The sequence below is a fragment of the Crocuta crocuta genome, unplaced genomic scaffold (assembly GCF_008692635.1).
Source record: "Crocuta crocuta isolate KB4526 unplaced genomic scaffold, BGI_CrCroc_1.0 scaffold102, whole genome shotgun sequence".
Classification (NCBI taxonomy): domain Eukaryota; kingdom Metazoa; phylum Chordata; class Mammalia; order Carnivora; family Hyaenidae; genus Crocuta; species Crocuta crocuta.
This window is the reverse complement of record NW_027530019.1, coordinates 1,882,043-1,888,390: the sequence shown is the minus strand read 5'-3', so window position 1 is coordinate 1,888,390 and position 6,348 is coordinate 1,882,043. Positions and strand designations below refer to the sequence as shown.

The 6,348-nt window shown below is 41.0% G+C and overlaps 1 non-coding gene across 1 annotated transcript; it reads right to left on the bottom strand.

Annotated features, from left to right (window-relative positions):
• Window positions 1-5,867: 5,867 nt before the first annotated feature.
• LOC144231996 (U6 spliceosomal RNA) lies at window positions 5,868-5,974 on the bottom strand. The gene has a single exon (XR_013335277.1). It is a non-coding gene; the product is annotated as a U6 spliceosomal RNA (small nuclear RNA).
• Between the last annotated feature and the right edge of the window lie 374 nt (window positions 5,975-6,348).

Below are 6,348 nucleotides of genomic sequence, written 5' to 3'. Positions count from 1 at the left end.
GGTGTCTCCTATGTATGTTGTGTGCCCTACTATTGTGACTGAGTGAGCCATGTTAGCCTTCAGTCCAGTCATCTGCTATGGCTTTCTTTGTCTGTTATGGGCAGGATTTAGTCTCTTTGTTTTTAGTGGGACAGTTTGGAGCTTCCTTGGCCTTGAGTTGAGTCAGACCAGGTGTTTGCCAGAGATGCAGTAGCACCAAACTACTGGCCACTCTCCCTGTGTTATCCCCTGATAAGCTTTTTTTTCTTTTCTTTTTTTTTTTTTTTTTTTACAAATAGTTTATTGTCAGATTAGTTTCCACATAACACTCAGTGCTCATCCCCACAAGTGCCCTCCTCCATGCCCATCCCTCCTCCCCCCCACATCCATCAGTCCTCAGTTTTTGTCAGCATTCAAGAGTCTCTCATGGTTTGCCTCTCTCCCTTTCCCCCACCATTTCCGCCCTTCTTCTCCCCCTTGTTCCTCCGTCAAGTTCCTCCTAATCCTCCTCTACGTGCAAACATATGATATTTGTCCTTCTCTGCCTGACTTATTTCGCTCAGCATAACACCCTCAAGGTCCATCCATGTTGCTACACATGGCCAGATTTCATTGTTTCTCATTGCCATGTAGTATTCCATGGTATAGATAAACCACATCTTCTTGATCCATTCATCTGTTGATGGACACTTGGGCTCTTTCCATGTTTTAGCTATTGTGGAGAGTGCTGCTATGAACATTGGGGTACATGTGCTCCTATGCATCCCCTGATAAGCTTTTAATTAGTGGATGGAGCCTCCAGTCAGACTTGATGTCTAATGCTAGGCCACTAGCATCAGACATCTAACCACATAGTTAGACTGGTGTGTGTAGTTATTTTTTCTTCTTCGTGGGGCTGCAGTCACTTTGGAGTAGTCCTGGCCCCTGTCAGGGCTGCTTGCACACTGTCAGGCTGTGGAACCACTTTGGATGGGCTCTGGCCAAGAATTTATTGGAGGAGGCAAGTTCGCAGGAGAGTGTGAGGGCAGGGTTGGTGGTGCCAGCAAGGTCCAAGCAGGTCTGCTGTGGGAGCAGACCTGCAGCCGCCCGGACTGAGGTTGGCCCGGTTGGAGGGGGAAGATCCTCAGAAGAGTGTGGGGGCAAGACAGGTGGTGTTTTTGATGGCAGTACTTAGGGATGAGGCCTTTGTATATTCACTCAACCAGTCATTCAACAAACACTTGACTGTCTACTACCTGTGAGGCACAGAGCTAGGAACCACAGAGGCTATAAGGAAGGGAAGACCTAGACTGAGCAGCTGGAAGTTGCTCATACTGGACATTGTGGCATGCACACAAATTATGACCATAGGGAACTGAAACTGTTAGGAGTGTCTGGAGGGTGGAGAAGAGATTAAAATCAGCATGTAATTGCCTCACAGTAGAATTGGTAATTGTTTAAAATACTTAATTGCCAATGAAAAGTTCAAGAATATGGCCAGTGAGTGAAGGTAGCTAGGCCAACCTTACTTAAACTTAGCTCAGATCTCATTCTTGTTTTATTTCATAAACTAGATGGAGGTTCATGGGTTGTCCCAATTTCTCTTTGTGTTTGGTTGTTTGTTGGGATCCTTCTGAAGGCATTAGCTTCCAATAGGTACTGATGACTTGCCTTACGTCCTTCTCAAAGGAAACTTTCTTCCCATGATTATTCCATTCAGGGAAGCGCCTAAAGTGCAGAGCTCATGGACAGGCTGGGGTTTTTACACAGAGCCTGACTTAGATGTGTTTGAAGACTCTGTCCCAGCCTATTCCAGTGACACATACTTTCCACATGAACTGCTGTAGAATTGGATTAAACCCTTTCTCTTGGCCCTCATTCTTAATGGCATTTGTCTAGACTTCTCCTGCAATATGACCACAAAATAACAAAAATATTGACAAAAATAATGGAAAAGATGGCAATTACCCTGCCACTAACCCCTCCCTGCCTTAGGTTGTCACCACAGCAGATAAAGCCTATTTTATGGGAGTCCAGCCATTGCCACAATTCCTAAAGTAAAGTTTATTTGCACAGAAAAATAAAGGCAACTTTTTATTTGTCACCCTGCTAAGAAGAAATATGATTCCTGTCCTCTTGCTTCATATTAGCCTTTCTTTTTCCTGCACATTCTCATCCCTTGGTATCTGATCATTTTACAGAAAGGAGGATTTCTGCTTTTGACCTTACCTCTTGCTGTTGTAACATTCCAATTTTCAAATGGTCAGTCAGCATTTGCCTTTTTTTCTTACAGGAGGCATGTTCCAAAGCTTAAGCATACAAGACTCTGGGCCATTTAAAAAAAAATGCTTGCTAGGTTTCCTATGTGATAGTGGCTCCTCAGGAAAGCTATTCTTTCATGCAGTAGCAGCACCAGCATTGATCAGTGGGAAAGTTCAAGGCGGCAACTCATCAAGCATGGCTTCAATACCAGATTCCAGACAAGGTCTGCAATAAATAAGAGCAGTAACAAAGAATCGTATTTCCTTCTTGCACAGAAAATCAGCAATGGCATAGTTCTAAATTTCAGGGTTTGGGCATGGTCTCTTCTCCCTGTACTGCGATTTGAAAGCAGGATGGCTTTCCTCTCTGAGAAGTTACATCAATATGCATTTTAGCTGTCCTTTCCTTAGAAACTGAGCCATAATGTAATTTTGAATTTTACAGGTGTATTGGGGATTTTTCAGCTTATGCACTGATTATCATTTGGGTTGTTCAAACAGAACCTATATTGTGACAAAACACTTGTTTATATATTCTCACATTTGTTTTAATTGGTTCATCTCCCTTTCCCTTCTAACCTCTTTCCCTCCAATAATAATGTCAAGTTTTCCATATGAACATACAAAAAGAACAATCTTTTGCTCTAAGTAGATAGGGAAAAATTTTTCTTTCAAATGTCAGTGTGATAAAAAAATATATACCCTATGAGTCCCTCACGGATTATTGCTATTGATTTCTTTGCTTGAAACGTGGAAATGTTACCAGATGGGGTGTTAGGAGTAGGTATGTGGGTGCAAATGCTGTTTATTGCTTGTTGACTGAAAATAAGTGAAAACCTTCACTGTTTGTGTGCTTGTGTTGTATGTAAAGGTGAATTTTAATCCCAAACTAGTCCTTAGATAAAGTTTCGCACAATGCGATAAGCAACATTTTTAGGATAAATTTATATTTGAAAGATACAAGTTTTGTGGCAGACTCAAAACACATGAAGATATCAAGCATTTGTTTTCTCTGGCTTATTGAAACACTATCACTGTTGTTTTAAGTTAATTCGATCAATGAAATTTACTTTTCACAGCCAGATTTCTTTTCTGTCTGTTTTCATTTCTATACCCTCCCCAGGCGGCTCCTTTGAGCTTCCTCTAGTCTCTTGCTCAGGGAAGTGTGAATCAAATTGCAGTAGGTTTCTGGAAGCTAGGTGCCTGTGTGCCACACTTGGACACTGAGCCTGACCCTCAGGGATGCACCCATTAGGAAAAAAAAAAAGCTGACCTTCTGTCACTTTCCTTCTCCTCCCTTTTAATGATTCCTTCTCTATCCTTTTGAGAAGATCTTTCTAGCCCTTTGACCCCTGTTAGAAGAGGAAGGCTTAAACAGCTAAAAGTACCCTCAGTCTCAAGGCTTGCAAAGGAAAGCTCAAGAGGCCTTTTAGGAAATGCCAGAAGACAGGGGCCTCAGTTTTCAGTGCATTTAGAAGGCAGATCCCACCCCAGTACCATTTCCCTCCTCATTTATTTTATAGAAGCAACCCTGCCTCCTACTCTCACTTGTCAGTGCCACCGGAATCGACACATTTGGAGAGCAGCTGACTTTTAATGATAGCCCTTGGACTGTGTGAGAGCTATTGTGCAATTTGAAAAAGAGCATGGGAAATGTGTGTCTTAGGTGGGTCACTAGGCTGCTACTTGGTGGGCTTCAGATCCAGTTTTAGTTTTCGTGGAGAAACACGTACTGCTGGGTAGGTTGCTGCCCCACCCAAAAATGGTGAGATGCTGAGTGCAGGATTTTTGAAAGGAGAGCAATTGTGGATCCTCCAGGGCCTGCTTGTACTTTGTAATGTGACTTTGAGTCGTACAATTAAGATGGCAGCTAATACTGATAATGAGGTATTTTCAAGTGGTATGCATTATTCTATATAATATGTATATTCAGACATTTAATTCACATTACAATGCTTGAAGGTAGGAACTGTGAAACTGAGGCAAAAGGAAATCACGTGCAGTGTTGCCTTAAGAAACTTCGTATTAGAAGTTCAGCTTTGCCACTTACTAGCTCTTTGACTTGGGTGAACAGCTTAACTTTTCTGAACCTAAATGTTCTCATCTGTAAAACAGGGATTGTGAATTCCACTTCCAAGGTTATCATTGAAAATTTAATGGGATGTGGCAGAGTCCTGGGATCTCCCCTTCCTTTCCACTCTCTTACTGCACCCCTGACTTTTTTCTAGGTTCCCATCTTTCACAGGTACTCACAGAGAACAGCAAAATCCTAGTGAATTTTAGGCACTGTGCCCAATTAGAAAGGGGTGATTCTCAAAAAGGTGGTTTACTTTCCTTCTTCTGTGAGAAGTTATAGACAGTCTTTTATCTGTGTCACAGAAAAGAATCCAAACCCAGTAGCATTCATCAGTCAATTACAGTTGAGTTGGGAGTGGCTAAAAGGATTAGGTATTTGACCCCATATTATAAGATATTTGCTGCCATTTCTACTACAGGAAAGGGAGGAATAAAAGTAGGATTTAAAGGTTTATGTTCTCATTTTGATTAACCAAGTGATCAGTTCCCCTGTTCTATTGACTTTATTTTCAGGATGCACATACATGTGTGAATGTAAATGTTCCTGTACAGGCTATATTCATATGCTTTCAGCAATCATGATATATTTGAAAGTAGTAGAATCTAAAGGGCTTAAAAATATTTTCCCTGTTTATAAAAGGAATGCATGTTTATTTATAGGCTTTAGAAATATAAAAAATATAAAGAAGGTACTAATTTCCTCACCCAGCACACAGATATAACCATTTATACAAATTATTTTGTTGACACCCAAGTTTTTTTCTGTTCACACACACACACCCTTATGGTAGTCTACAGACTACTTAAATATTTTTTTATTATTTTTTTTATTTCTGAGAGAAAGAGACAGACAGAGTGCGCACATACCTNGGGGGCTCAAATCCATAAACACAAGATCATGACCTGAGCTGAAGTTGGACACTTAATTGATTGAGCCACCCATGTGCCCCTAGACTGCTTTTTTTTTTTTTTAAAATAAGCTCTACACCCAATGTGGGGGTCAAACTCATGACCCTGAGATAAGAGTCACATGATCTACCAACTGAGCCAGCCAGGTGCCGCTACTTTTTCTCTTAATGTTATATTTTGAACATTTCTCTTTATCATTGATATATTACATACTTATTGATGTATAAAACCAATGCAAAACCTAATTACATAAAACAACAGAATCATTTTATTATGATTTTCATCATTCTGGGGTTGACAAGGCTCAGCTTGTTCAGGGTATTTTATGCATTTGTAGTCAGGTGGTGGCTTGGGCTAATTACCTGAAGTTTGATTACTCACATTTTTGGCTCCTGGGCTAGAAAGACTCACACACCTGGAGGCTGGAACAGCTAGTTTCTGGAGTACTTCTCCCAGTCTCGAATGTGTTGTGTTCTGCATGGTGGCTTCAGGGTAGTCATGCTTCTTACATGGCAGCTCAGAACTCAGCAAGCAGTTGTCCACAAAGAAAGGCCAGGCTGAACCTAACTCACCCTAAAAAATATTGATTTTTAAAAATTTTAATTCCATTATAGTTAACAGTGTAATATTAGTTTCAAGTATACAATATAGTGGTTTAATGATAAAAATATGGAACACTTCATGAACTTTTGTGTCATCCTTGTGCCAGGGCCATGCTAATCTTCTCCATATTGTTTCAGTTTTAGTGTATGTGCTGCCAGAGCGAGCAATAACTCACCTTTTAGGACTTAGTTTTGGAAATCACACAACATAGCCTTCCTTCTACTACATGCTCATCACCAAGGCCATCACAGAAATCCATCCCAAAGCCCACAGAAGCTCTCCCCTTGAGACATTGGCTTCTTGAATGGTTTGTTAGTTTCTTGTCAGCGAGGTCGTCACAGATTTAAAATAACCCAGATTTATTACCTTATAGTTTTGGAGGTCAGAATTCTGAAATGAGTTTCACTGGGCCAAAATCAAGGTACCCTAGGAGGCTCTAGGGGTCAATCCATTTCCTTGTCTTTCCTAGCTTTAGGAGGCTGCTTGCCCGCCTTAGTTCATGACCTTTCTGTCTTTAAGGCCAGCATTGTGGCATCTTCAA